The sequence below is a fragment of the Mus caroli genome, unplaced genomic scaffold, assembly GCF_978045245.1.
Source record: "Mus caroli unplaced genomic scaffold, Mus_caroli_1 scaffold_18, whole genome shotgun sequence".
Taxonomy (NCBI): Eukaryota; Metazoa; Chordata; class Mammalia; order Rodentia; family Muridae; genus Mus; species Mus caroli.
In genome coordinates this window covers 89,807,603-89,821,695 of record NW_028227273.1, presented here as the reverse complement: position 1 = coordinate 89,821,695, position 14,093 = coordinate 89,807,603, and the positions used below count along the sequence as shown (strand labels likewise).

General features: G+C 42.5%; 1 long non-coding RNA gene across 2 annotated transcripts; it reads right to left on the bottom strand.

The window, feature by feature from the left end:
• Positions 1–6,654: 6,654 nt before the first annotated feature.
• Positions 6,655–13,763, bottom strand: LOC110284177 (uncharacterized). 2 transcript variants are annotated; one of them, XR_002376905.2, is made up of 5 exons: positions 13,560–13,763; positions 7,944–8,104; positions 7,261–7,360; positions 7,093–7,170; positions 6,655–6,966 (listed from the first exon to the last, which is right to left on the bottom strand). It is a non-coding gene; the product is annotated as an uncharacterized LOC110284177 (long non-coding RNA). The 2 variants fall into 2 exon arrangements; XR_002376904.2 differs by having other exon boundaries at positions 6,655–7,170.
• Positions 13,764–14,093: the final 330 nt, after the last annotated feature.

Below are 14,093 nucleotides of genomic sequence, written 5' to 3'. Positions count from 1 at the left end.
GGGGCCTTTATGTTGGATGGAGCAAGACATACCGAGTCCAGGGGTGTCCTTGGCATGTGAAACTTGATTTATCTCACTGCTCTACCTTAACTCAGAACCTTTTGTATGGGAAGCACTTTGGAGGTTGTTTCCAGGGAGGTTCCTAACAGCAGCAGTCACCAGAGGCAGGACACAAGCTGCTGTCTCTTCCTGTCTTAGTCAGGGTTTCTATTCCTGCACAAACATCATGACCAAGAAACAAGTTGGGGAGGAAAGGGTTTATTCAGCTTACATTTCCACATTGCTGTCCATCACTGAAAGAAGTCAGGACTGGAACTCAAGCAGGTCAGGGAGCAGGAACTGATGCAGAGGCCATGGAGGGATGTTCTTTACTGGCTTGCTTCCCCTGGCTTGCTCAGCCTGCTCTCTTATAGAACCCAAGACTACCAGCCCAGAGATGGCACCACCCACAAGGGGCCTTTCCCCTTTAATCACTAATTGAGGAAATGCTTTACAGTTGGGTCTCATGGAGGCATTTCCTTAACTGAAGCTCCTTTCTTTGTGAAAATTCCAGCTGTGTCAAGTTGACACAAAACCAGCCAGTACACTTCCTTACATGCATCTGTTTGATAAACACCTACATCCCAGTAACTCTCAAGTTCCCCTCGAAGCACTGAAACCTGAAGCTGTAGATTCAGCCCTGTTACTGCCATCAAGCAGCAGCTCTGGACTCACAGATACAACTACTAGGCCTCTTGGAAGATGCCTTATAAAAGTTGATCAAAAGTTTTCAAGTATTCACACATCCTTAATTAGAAGCACCATGGGAATTCTACCAAGATGTAGGATGTACTTGTGCCCTCGAGAGAAGCGGGCTAGATTGAGGCATTTTCTTCCTCTATACAGGGAAGGTCTGAAGAATAATTTTTACAATTAAATACCATTAAGGATGATGAAAGCTAGAGAGTGGAAAGCAGGCAGAATTAATTACTTACTTGAGGGTCTGCTCAGGCCTCTTTGGTCGTGTTCATGCTGATGGCAAATTAACCCTTGGTCCCCAATTCTGAGAAGGCTCAGGGCCACTGCAGGCTCCAGGGCTCCTCTGAGTGGAGGCAGCCAAGCTCCGTCTGTTTCCTCCTTCAGCTCATATCCTGCTCCCCTCCTTACAGGCAACTGGAGCATCGCCAGCAGCAGCCGCATCTCCCATCATCATTGTTCTCTTGTTAATTTCATTTCTGTGTGATCACCACGTGGACGTGGTATTTCTACAAATTAGAGTGTAGTAGAGAGGATGAGGATTCCACCTTCCATCAGTTCCCAAAGGCTTCACTCAAGAGTCCTTTTGTAGTTGACAAACTTGTCTGAATAAATGGTATACAAAACCTAGAAACTCTTTCTGCTCTGTTCTCCAAAACACACGTGACTAATACTGATGGTGTTCTGTGCACCAGGAGCATGAGAGGGTTATGAGAAATCCACGTGTATACTTATGAAAACACAGAGGATGTGCTCAATGGCACAGCACCTGTTTCTTGCTCAGAACACAGCCATAGTTTGCATGTTCTATTTCAGAAAATGGTGCATGTTTTCATAAAATATCATGAAACTACATACCTTAAGCATAGATGCCTGCATGTGTTCAAGGTAAAAAGTAATCATTTAGAGAAGCATGGGGAAATAATTCCCTTGGAGCCCATGACATTTATGAAAGCTATTTTGGAATTAAATCAATCCGGGAAGTCCCCCTGCACCAGTGCTGGACACCTATGGTTATCTGGCATTGACATGAGCTGAGTCAGAAGCAGGATTAACCGTACTGAAGTACAAGAAGACTCAGCCATGGTGACTGACCTTTCTGAAGAAATTGGACACAACTTAACTTAAAAAAACACTATAAAATATAACAATAAATGTTTGATTGAAAAATTATTATGCATGTGATAAGAGATAGACTTTATAGGAAAACCTAGATCCTGGTGTAGTAGTAGTGCTTACCTGCAATCCCAGAACTTGGGAATGAGGTAGGACAATCTCAAAGGCATCATGGGGCACATGAGACATTATGTCAAACAATCCAAAAAAACAAAAAACAAAAAAACCAAACCAAAACCAACCAACCAAACAAACAAAAAACAAAACAAAAAAACCTAAGACAACATAATTTCATTATTAAAAAAAATAATAAGTTCAAGCAGTCAAGATCAATGGCATGCCTTTATCAGCAGTTCCTAGACTAAAACAGTAAAATTACCTTGATTTTGAGGTTATCTTGGCTACAGAGTATGTTCTAGGCTAACCTGGGCTACAAAGAAAGAAACACAATTAAAAATTAAATTAAGCAACAAATTCCCTGTATCCAAAGCAAAATTTGAAACATGATAAAAATACAGTAGCTATTTTACCATACAGTATTTATATACTTAGTAAGGACTAGTCAGTTGCTTTTCTTCAAGGAAGTCTGAAAACACAACTTCAACAATTGTGAGCCGGGCGTGGTGGCGCATGCCTTTAATCCCAGCACTCGGGAGGCAGAGGCAGGGGATTTCTGAGTTCGAGGCCAGCCTGGTCTACAAAATGAGTTCCAGGACAGCCAGGGCTACAAAGAGAAACCCTGTCTCGAAAAAAACCAAAAACAAAAAACAAAAACAAAAAACAAAAACAAAAAACAACTGTGTAAAATGTGCAGGAAAGAGGTTTTTTTTCCATATATCTTTTTCCTTGAATCAATCAAAAGTTCTTCGTGAACTTTTGGAATATGACAAAAAAAAAATTCACTAAATTTAGGTAAAACTGGTAAGCAGACATTTCTTCAAAAATCATGTCACAAGTAGTTAATAAGCATACAAAAAGACACTAATGTCTATGTATCAAGGAAGTGTAAGTTTAAGCTTCAATTAAATATTGCCTTATACCCACTCCAGGGAGTAAAATAAAGGCCTCAGAACTGGCGAGAAGAACTTAAACTCTCATTCATTGCTGGTAGCAATTCAAAACCGTTGGAAAACAGTTTCTTATAAATTTAAATGCCCTTCCTATCAATATTTGACCAAAAAAAAGTCCATTCTGAAGTAAGAAAATGAAGATGTGTGTCCCTACAAAGCCCCGTTCTTAGTAACTGTAATTTAACTCAAGGCAATGAAACAAGATGACTACCAAATATCACTATGTAAATCAGGGGTTAAACATCTACTATTGATAAGTAGTTAAGAAAAGAGTTCTCTCTTGACCCTCTCAGCATTTCCATTCCTAGAAAGAGCACAAACCAAGTGTCTTAGTTAGGGTTTCACTGCTGTGAGCAGACAAAATGACCAAGGCAAGTCTTATAAGGACAACATTTAATTGGGGCTGGCTTACAGGTTCAGAGGTTCAGTCCATTATCATCAAGGTGGGAGCATGGCAGCATCAAGGCAGGCATGGTGTAGGAGGACCTGAGAGTTCTACATCTTCATCTGAAGGCCAATAGAAGACGACTGACTTCCAGGAAGATAGGACAAGGGTTTTAAAGCCCAAGCCCACAATGACATGCTTCCTCCAACAAGACCGCACCTCCCAATAGTGCCACGCCCTGGGCCAACCATTTTCAAACCACTTCACCAAGCAAAGAAATATATGTAAATATTCCTAAGTAGTAACTAGTCTCCCAAAGATAGTTTACAGGGCAGAAAGTCAAGAGAGGTAGAAAAAAAAAAAAAAAACCTTTTGAGGACTGTAAGGTGGGTAGTGAAGCGAGCTATGCAAGAGTTGAGTAGAAATATGAAGAAAGAGAAGGAGGGAGCTAAGAAATAATCCGTGTGTACCTGGGCAGAGGAAACAGAAAGTGGAAGACACAGAGAAAGGAAGTGATGGTGTCCTGGGTCAGGAGAAGACATCTTGGGCATGAGGACCATGGGAAACAAGGCAAGCATGGGAGCAGAACCAGATGCTACAGGGCCCAATCAGCCTTGAACAAAGTAGAATAGTTTATCTACAGACAGGAAGACATCATTTCCTCCATGTGTAAAGAATACTGTCCTCCCAACTTTAGTCTTCCCAACTTTAGTACCCCGACAGTAGCCCTTATGATAGCAACATATGTTTGGAATGACAATATGGACTGTGTTCCTCCCCCAAAGCAATGTTATTCAAAAGCACCTTTGACACTTTCTATGTCGTTTATTAAGAGGTAGCAATTTGGTGAAGCAAAATTAGAGAGTAGCATATACTTTCTGATTCTCCAGGAACACTTTCAAACCGGCTACCACATCTGTGGCAAGTTGGAGACTTTTACATAAGATGTGCTGTTACCATGGCAACATTAACACCACTCCTTCCAGCAACGGCAAGAGCAAGGTGTCGACATAGCATGCTTTAGTGATTTTTCCCATCTCCTGGTGTAAGGAGTCCAGGGAGATGTTATCTGAAGCAATTGTCACTTATTCTTGGGAAAGCAGTCTCAGAGGAATACAGTTCCTAAATCATTTCTTCATTTTCTCTTACTTAAAGAATACTATTCCCGTTCCTGTCCCTTTGCCTAAGATCTACTGTCTTTGTCCTTTCCTATCCCCCTTTCCTCTTTCTCTTTAACCATTTTTCTTACCTATTTAGTAACCATCTACCATATGTTTAAGTAGTGAAGTGCCTAAGTTCTAGAAATAATGTAGTGGATAAAGCCAATAAAGCCCCAATTCATTTCACTTTCATTTAAATTAAGAAGAAATGAAAAAAAATGTAAGTAAGATGGTGATACGCATAATCAAATAATATATAAGCAGAGAGATGTGTGTAAGTCTAAGTAATGTTTCAGAAAAGATAATCAGGGAGGATTGTCTATGCATTGATTTATAAGGGAGAACCCTTTAGGAGTAAGATGGAGTAAGAAAGTAATGTTTAGAAAGAAGACAGGGAGGCTGGATCACATTGGAAACGTACAATCTAAAGGGCAATAGGTGAGATGACTAGCAGTTTGAGCTAAGCAAGAGTCCATCAATATAGGGGCTTCTCCTATCTGGAAATGACAGAATTCATTTTAGTCATGGATGTCGGATGTCATTAAAGAACTGGACAGCTGACTGGAAGAGGTCAGGATTCCACACACGTTTTTAAAGCGTCACCAGGTGGTCATTTTTGGTAAACTTTGAAGTGTTTGAATTAAGCCATGAAGGATAATCTATCAGGAGTATATTAATCTTAATGTAGAAGTGAGATTAGCCACATAAGGAATTAGATTATTTTCTTATGAAATAAAATGATCTGAGACAGGCTTCTCAGCCTCCTGCTTGCTGGGATGGCAGTTGCCCTCAAAATGCCTGCTCTACCTCAGGATGGCAACCCTGCCTGCCTCAAGGTGGAAGCCTCACTGCGTCAGGGAGCATCTCCCTCATGATGACTGCTGGTCCTCAAGATGGCAACGGCACCTCCAGATGGTGGCTCCACTTGCAGGAAGAGCAACTAAGTTCCTGCGAGAAAGAATGTGAGAACAACAAGGAGGGAAATGTAGTACTTACTTAGTATATTAAAGACTTAAACCTTCCCAGAAGCACACAGGAAACTGTCGTACCTGCTACATTGCTCTGACCTGCATGAGATATTCTAACTGAGGGGCCAGCAAACCTTGGGGATGGAGATGAACTTATGTCCAGTTCTAACACAAGTAAAGTTCTGGCTTTATTGGTATGAAGTAAGAAAAATCTTCATTACCCATAAGCAACTAGCAATGTCAACCATGTCTAATTCTAACACAAGTAGAGTTCTGGCTTTATTGGTATGAAGTAAGAAAAATCTTCATTACCCATAAGCAACTAGCAACGTCAACCATGGAAGGAAAGGGTCAACAGGTGAGGATGGTGTAAAAGAGGAGTGATCACTTAAGAGAAAGCAGACCCAGAAGAGACTCAAGGGAAAGTACACAGCAAACAAACAAACAGACAGAAACCATGTGGGCATTATAAAGGACAGAGTGTTAGCTGCAGAAGTTTGTCCAACATCCAGGTGTCTGTCTGTATTCTGGATGGCAGTAACAATTAGATAATGCTAGAAGTCTGATTGAAGTCAGACACAGGGTATTAAAGGCCCCTGGACTTCATGCAATAGGCAAGAGAACACCACTGAAAATTCAAAAGCATTAAAGGGAAATCAATAGAGTGTCTACACAATACCAATCTGTAACCTCAGGGCACTAGTAAAGACACACTGAGATAATTTGTGCAAAGTGCTTAGCCCGGTTCCTGGCACAGAGGAGCAGAGGCCGTTATTATAGAATGCACTAAACTGGAGAAAGACCACAGGTAGGGAGCCCAATTAAGAGGCTTTTGCAAAGCACAGAGAGGAAAAGCAGCCAGAAGCGGGAACTGGATGAAAGGAAGGTTTTTACCATCCTAGCAGCAAAGTGTACGAGCCACTAGACAGGTGGAGAATGTGGCTGTTTCTCACATGCTGCCTTGGAGGAGAAAGCAGGATCAACAGCGTTTGTTCTGATCTGTTAGAGAGACGCTGGTGTCAGGTGGCAGGAAACTTTATGAATATATTAATCTGTGTTTTGTTCTAACTTAGGCAGAAGCACATAGGAGGTGTTTTCCCAGGGGCATACTGAGCATTCTCTGTGCTCTGAACCTGCCCTTTGTAAACTGCCGAGGTGCTGATGAGTTATTCGTTGTGGGGCCAAAACCTGAATTGAAAACACAAGATGATCTTTCACTCGAGGTTTATTGGAAGGTTAGATCTATGGAGGAAAGTGTGGGCTGGGAGTGAAAGAGTTTAAGCCAGAAAGAGGAGAGAGGGAAGAAAAGTAAGATGCTGGATCTAGGAGATAGAGGTTCTCCTCCCCAAACTTCATGGCCAAAGAATATGCTTCAGGGTAGATGGCACATCAGTAGATCAAGGTTGGCGAAGTTGTTCCATGGGAGCCAGTGCAGAGAAGCCAGGTATCACACTCGAGGTTTTTGCAGGAGAAAGCGCTGGGAGGAACCCCAAGGTGACAGGAACAGATGTCCAATCACGGCTCCTGTAAGACTGAAGGGTGGGCAAGGGGCATGTCTTCTCCTTGTGACTCAGCAGCAGTATCTCATTAAACGGCCCAGCATCCAGGACAGAGCTTGGGGGTAAGGGTTACCTTCAGGAATTACGTTCTCATCTTACTTTATCTGAAGAATGAGAAAACCTCTTCAGTCAAACAGAGTTTGAGTGCTTCAGAAAAGCCTTCCTGCCTCCCATTGCCTGAAAAGTAGGCAAGGAGTTCACTGCAAGGGAACATCCCCAAACCTCCACACTATCCTACCACCAACCAAGTGGAGGCATTAGGCTTACCTTGTCACCTTGCCAGGCTTTAAAGATGATGAGTGTGAACAGCCAGCTAACGTTAGGGGGCTGGTGGGTCATGTCTGTTTCCATCAAGGGAAACAGATCCCTGTTAGAGAGTCCAGATTTAAAATGTCATTTTAAGGTTTTATGGTCACGCCATAAAACACAACAGATTTATGAGATAAATAAAAGACAGCTCCTTCCCTAGGAGTCTGGACACAAAAGCCTTCTTTATTTATACTTGGTATTATACTTGTTGGGGGCAGGCCCTTTGTCTAAAAGGAGAACACGTGGACCTCCTACCCTATGGGAGAAGGGCAATAGCTTGCCTGCTGGTTCTGTTCTTTTCTATTGGGGTCCTATTAATTGGTGGCAAGCTGATTGGAGAGAAAGAGACAGATTTCTGGCCTACAGAACTGACTTCTGTTAGAGTTGAATGGCCAGGGAATGCTTTTGGAAGGTGAAATGCCTCACCCCACTGCAGGGGAAAAGGTCTCTTTCAGCCCACATGCCCGGTACAGGGAACCCAAGATGGAATAATCTATTTTTCTCCAAAATGAAAGCTATTGCCCAGGTGCCCCATTCAGTCTGCTCTATCTTTTTTATTCCCTCTCTCTCTCTCTCTCTTCCTCTCTCTCTCTCTCTCTCTCTCTTCTCTCTCACTAATTGCACTTCTCTTTTGTACCCACCATCCTCGCTTCAGGCTGGCAGACAGCCGTGCCACTGGCAGCTCACTTCCATGTCTGAATTGGCTGCCAGACCCGCTGCAGTCAACTCCTCCTTGAACTCTCTGTATGCTAGTTCAGAGGGCGCTGTTCCTCCATCGTCCCACCATGGTACCGTCAAATGGCTGCATATAATTGGGTTCAGAAGAGTTCAAAGCTATGCTCCAGCATCCTTGTATCAAAGCTCATTGAGTAACAGGGGAGCTGCGTGCTGGCACGCAGGCATGGGGTGAGGAGAGTTATTAGTAGAACACATTCAAATCTGTCACGCTAGATCCCTGGGTACACAACTGGTTTGGGGTTCAGCTTCGACAAGTTCAGGTGTGGTCCCCAGGAGATGGCTCCTGTAATCGGTATAAAAATATCTCATTTGGGCTAATGCACTTCGCCTATTTCATAACATATCCTTGTGAGACTCATTTACATTTCTTTAAATGTCAAAGCTCTCTCCAGAGATTGTTCATTTATTATATTTATTTTCTTGGACATGATTTTAACAAACCTCCCCCTAAAGAGCTTAGAGCTATTAACTCTACTGAACAGTTACACAAGAGAGTTAAGGCAAGTGGTCTAGGAGGAAGGGTTAGGCTTCTGTGACCCAAACATATTCATCTGCCCACAAAACCCATTGCATTCGTTCTTCATTCATGGGCCAGGAGCTCCAAGAGTGGCAGTAAGAGCATTCTGTCATTCACCAAGATGGATGGTAGAGTCCAACCTAGGCTAAATACTGTAGTCTGGTATATTCTGACTTTTGCAAGCCATGCTGTGGGACCTTAAGAATAGAAAGCAGTTCAACAGAATGCTATCAGGAAGGAAATCAGGGAGCCCCAACCTCCTGGTCTGACAGACTGACAGACACAGGATGTCCCTTCAATCAAACTACCAGTCTATTTTGCTGGTCAGGAGAAGCCACAACTGATGCAAAGTAGTGTTAAATGTCATGTCACTGATCTTTAGTTCCCATTAACAACTCAATTTAGGTTCTTGGACCTTTTCTCCAGGACAGGAGTCAGGTTGGGATCATGGAGATAAAGCCTATACCAGAGCTCCCTATGGATCTTGGGGACTGTATTAGAATTGTAACCAAGATGGAATGGGCCTAAGTCCAGGTAATACAGAATAGGAAGAAATGAGAAAGAAATAAAACAAGTAAAAATAGGCAAAAAAGAACTAGGAAGATGTAATGTGAATAAGATTAGGCATATTAAGACATAGATGTGTTTTTTCTTGCCACAGATTTGAAAAGTACAGAGTTAAATCAATCCTGGGCTCATGAAAGAATCATGACCCAGATTAACAGGACCAAAGATGGAAAGCAATATCATCAGAGCAAGAGTGGCCAGACCCCAAAAGTTAGCATACAAGAAAACCCTGAACGTTAGCTATTCTTTTACTACTATAAACAGATCCTGTGCTGTACTATAAACACACTATCTTAGTCAGGATTATATTCCTGCACAAAATACCATGACCAAGAAGCACTTCCACATTGCTGTTCATCACCAAAGAAATCAGGACAGGAACTCACACAAGGTAGGAACTTGGAGCCAGGAGCTGATGCTGAGGCCATGGAGGGGTGCTGCTTAATGGATTGCTTCCCCTGGCTTGCTCAGCTTGCTTTCTTATAGAACACAGAACCACCAACACAAGGATAGCCTGTCCAACCCACAATGGACTGGGCCCTCTCACCCCTTGATCACTAATTGAGAAAATGTCTTACAGCTGGATCTCATGGAGGCATTTCTTCAAGGGAGGCTCCTTTCTCTATGATAACTCCAGCTTGTGTCAAGTTGACATACAAAACCAGTCAGTATAGACACCAACACATACCCAGACACACACACACACACAGAGAGAGAGAGAGAGAGAGAGAGAGAGAGAGAGAGAGAGAGAGAGAGAGAGAGAGAGAGGAAGAGAGAGAGGAAGAGAGAGACAGAAATAGAGACAGAGAGACACAGAGAGATTTGTATTTTTTGTAAGTTAAAAAGTAACCAGTTAATCTCTATTTGAACCTTATCTGGAGAACTGACTTATTCACTATCCATTTGGTAACCATGGATAAAGCAGAAGACTATTAATTAGCTTTAGAAAAAAAAGAGATGAGTGGGAAGGGACCACAGAAACAACATAGAAAAGATCCAATGTGGTTGGCAACCTCAGGGACACATTGAGCAACTGTCTGACCAGAGTTAAGAATGTGAGGTCAAGGCAGAGAGAGAGACGAAAGTGTTTGTCAGCGAATGCAAAGTGACTGGTAGAAAAGACAAAATGCTCTATGAGACAAGACTGCTACCAATCAAGGCTAAGGGACTCCTCTGAGCCTCATGGTCACGAAATGTCTCATACTAAAGTCTTCTGATTTGAGCATGGCTCCTTTCCCAAAATAATCAGCCATCTTTCAGACCCTGTGTCTTAAAATACCTGCTTACAGGCTATGTACCATGAATTGGTAGACATGCATCATTTCGGTGACATATATGCACAGGATTTAGCAAGGATGGGACAATGTAACTCTATACAATAGGTGTCAACCTTGCCAGGAGGAAGGAGTGACTATCTATCAATCACATTAGCTTACTAAGGCTGATTAAAAAAAAAAGTCTTCACTTACTACTCCATTTGTTTGATTCTATATTGAAAACGGCCTTTATTTTTTTTTAAGGCTCATGAGACCTAGCTGCCAACAGAAGGTGCTCTTGGTTCACAGAGCAGCTCTCTTCAGGAGCGTGCAGATGCAATCATTTTGCTCTGGCACACATCAGTACAGTGCACGGAAGGGAAAGCATGCCCCATCCGAATCAACAGCATCAAACCTTCTCCACTCTCCCAGATGATCATGCCCATCCAGACTCTGAGAAATACAAACCAGAGAGATGGTTTCATTCCCATTCTTACAGAAAAAAAAATGGCAAATGTTCATCCAAGCCACTAGAGCTAACTAGTCATCCCAGGGTAAACGCCATCTTGTCACGTATGCTGAGAGATTACATAGAAATTGTTCCTTGTGTTTCTCTGTGTTTCTCTTTCTCTCTCTGTCACCACTCCTACATGGAATACCACTCGTCCTAACTTTTCCACTTTAGCTACCAGACCCAGGATGCCAGAAAAAAGAAGTCCACGCCTAACAGGTTCAGTATGGAGTAAGAATGCAGGATGGTCCAGGCTCTCCTGAGCAACATTAAGGACCAAGGAGACAAGAGCACAGCTCCAAAGCCAGCTGCTTTCTATAACTGCTTCCCACAGGAAATCCCTCAGACAGGGCATGGGTGCCCTTAAAGCTAGCAGGTGTCGTGCGCAAGTCCAGGAAGATCAGATTTTCCTGTCAGGCTCCTACCGCTAATATGAACTTTCTTGGCGAGCCTGGTGAGTGTTCAGGTTTGAAGGCCTTCTCTGTTGCTCTGTCTCTTACATGGATAGAATGCCTCTTTTGCAATGCTTTTGAGATTCTTTTTCTTTTTTTTTTTTTTTTCTGTTTAAAAATCCAGAAGGGTATATAGCTCAGTGCTAAAGTGCTTTTCTAGCCTCTCAGGACCTTGTGTGTGATCCTTACGACAAAGTTTTTTTTTTTTCTTAATCCCTTCCCCAAATTTAAATTTACCAAGTCTGACAGCTATGAAAAAGTAAGCTGAATGTGAACATGAGCCATGGTGTATCAAATAAGCCGAGATTATTATAAATCAAGATTATTTTAGTTTCATTTGTTTTTTTACCAGTTGAGCTTTATAAGTCATAGAAAATATTCATATATATATATATATATATATATATATATATATATACACTCCCTTATAATAAACACAGAAGCACACTGCTCCCAGAATCTCTGGCTTGGCTGAAAAAATGATGATATTCTTAGTTCCCCACATGAGGGGTGGAAAAAAATCTCCAAACACTCTAGGCTTTTTATAGCCCTGGCTGCTGGGTAGCACTCACTTCAGTAGCAGCCCTGGATAGCAAAGGAGCCAAATGATGCTAATGGGGCAAACAGAATGTAATTGCTTATGTGTGCTGGTTATATCCTGAAACAAATTGTTTCTTAATGCTGAGGTCAGACAGGGTTTAATTAGGAGAAATACAATTGGTGTAAAATTCTGCAGCAGCCTGCTTGTTTGGTGTCATGCCAAGTCAACACCTAGTCTCTCCAAATGGAAATTTTCATTAGAGGCCATTGGCAGCTCTAGTTAGGCTGAGTTTCAACTTTTCCAAGTCTCCTGGTAGTGGAAACCTGAAACTCAGCATATCTACTGCCTAATAAAGGGCCATCCCCTTTGCATTCACAAACACTTCACCGTGTGCGCACAGTCTCTCTCTGGCTTTCACATACACCGATGGCCCCGTTTCCTCACTAACTAAGTGCACAGTTCCCAGGGGAGCTAGATGAACTGAAGCAATCTCCTCTTCTCCTTGACTCCTCTGCCCCCCCTTCTCCTTGACTCCTCTGCCCCCCTTCTCCTTGACTCCTCTGCCCCCCCCCACTTCTCCCAATGCTAATAATACCTAATCTCGGATCAGCACATTATTACTTCAAAAATATTTTCACATGCACCACTTCATCCAATCTCGCCAATAAACTGAGCGGCTAGTGAGTTTTATATTTATAGATAGTGACTTGTCATAGGTCACATCTCTGATGGCTAAAAATAGATCCCAGCCTCCCTCCTGCTTGTTGGCCTTGGATTTAGGCTAAACCACTGATCTCAGGGCTTATACATACTTTAAAAAAAATCCATATTTGCTCGTGTCAATGAAACACTTGCAAACTGCTCTCTGTCGGTTCTCTCCTTGACTCATTTTATGCAATAGCCATAAAGACATATGAGCAAAGGGTGCTAGTCTCCAAAGCTGCACCAATTTCCCTAAGATTTTGCAAACACATGACCTTTTCTTCTGTGCTCTTCCTTCTATATTCGCCCTTCCTTTGAATTCAACGGCCTGGATTAATGCCCGTGGCGAGAGTACTGCTATTTACATTAATTTTAAGAGCTTGGGTCTTCACACCTTCAAGGACAAGGTTTGACCAGTGTTTCTAATATGTCTTGTGTCATGAAAAAGTGTTTAATTTATTTGGAAAATTTGGCTTCGAGGCTGCTATTGTTTCTCTCTTCCTCACTTCCTTCTTTTTTATTTTTTCCTTCTTTTCGACTGAAGGCAGTTTTCATTACAGTGACAAAAACCCCACTATGTTAAAGAAAATTGCACAGAGAGACACCCCCCCAAATCTATCTACCCAACAAAAATCTAAGTCATTTTCCCCTGCAGTATCATATCAGCAGTAACCGTCATGGGTTTAAAGACATATGGGACCAAGTTTTCATTTTTATATGTGATTCTGAATGCCGAGACCGGAGCTCCTGGTGAGTTGAGCTGCACTTCATTTAGGTGCTGGGCCTCTGGGCCTGAGGTAATGTGCCTGGTTAGGGTCAAGGTAAAGCTAGACAGGGCAAGCAATTACTAAGCCATCCTTCCTCCTGGGCTCTGCTGAACAGAAAGGCCATGGGGAATCTCACTGTGAAGGATGGTTTTTCAACCGCCCGGGATTTGGTTCCAGAGAGATTGGAAATGATTAAGAAACTTTACCTTGCAATGTCTGCTGCAGATTCCTAGCTGATATACAAGTCTTCTCCCTTCCTCTCCCCCGTTTCCCTTTAGACCAGGATTACCCCTATTCCATGTCAGGCACACACCAGAAAGGAAACGGCTCTTGAGTTGGCTACATTTACATTTTACACGTCTGGTATTTACATTTTTCTAAGTCTGCAGAGATGGCTCCCTGGTTGAGAGCACTTGATGTACAAGCCTGAGATCCAGGTCCAGATCCCAGCATCTATGTCACAATAAACACAGATGAGGTCATACACAGATGCCCATGATCTCAGGACTATTTGAAGTAGAATTAGAGGGCTGAATGGCTGAGGTTTGCTGGCCACCATCCTCACTCTAAGTTCGGCGAACAATACTGCCTCAAGACAACTGGGCACCTGACTTTCTCCTCTGGCTTTTTACATGGGTGAGTCTGCACACAAACAAACACAAAGGAAATCAATTTTACCATTCGTTCAGTTAAGTCCTCCGTAGACTTGTCCTGAAACAGGGAGTGCTTGTATTAAGAAA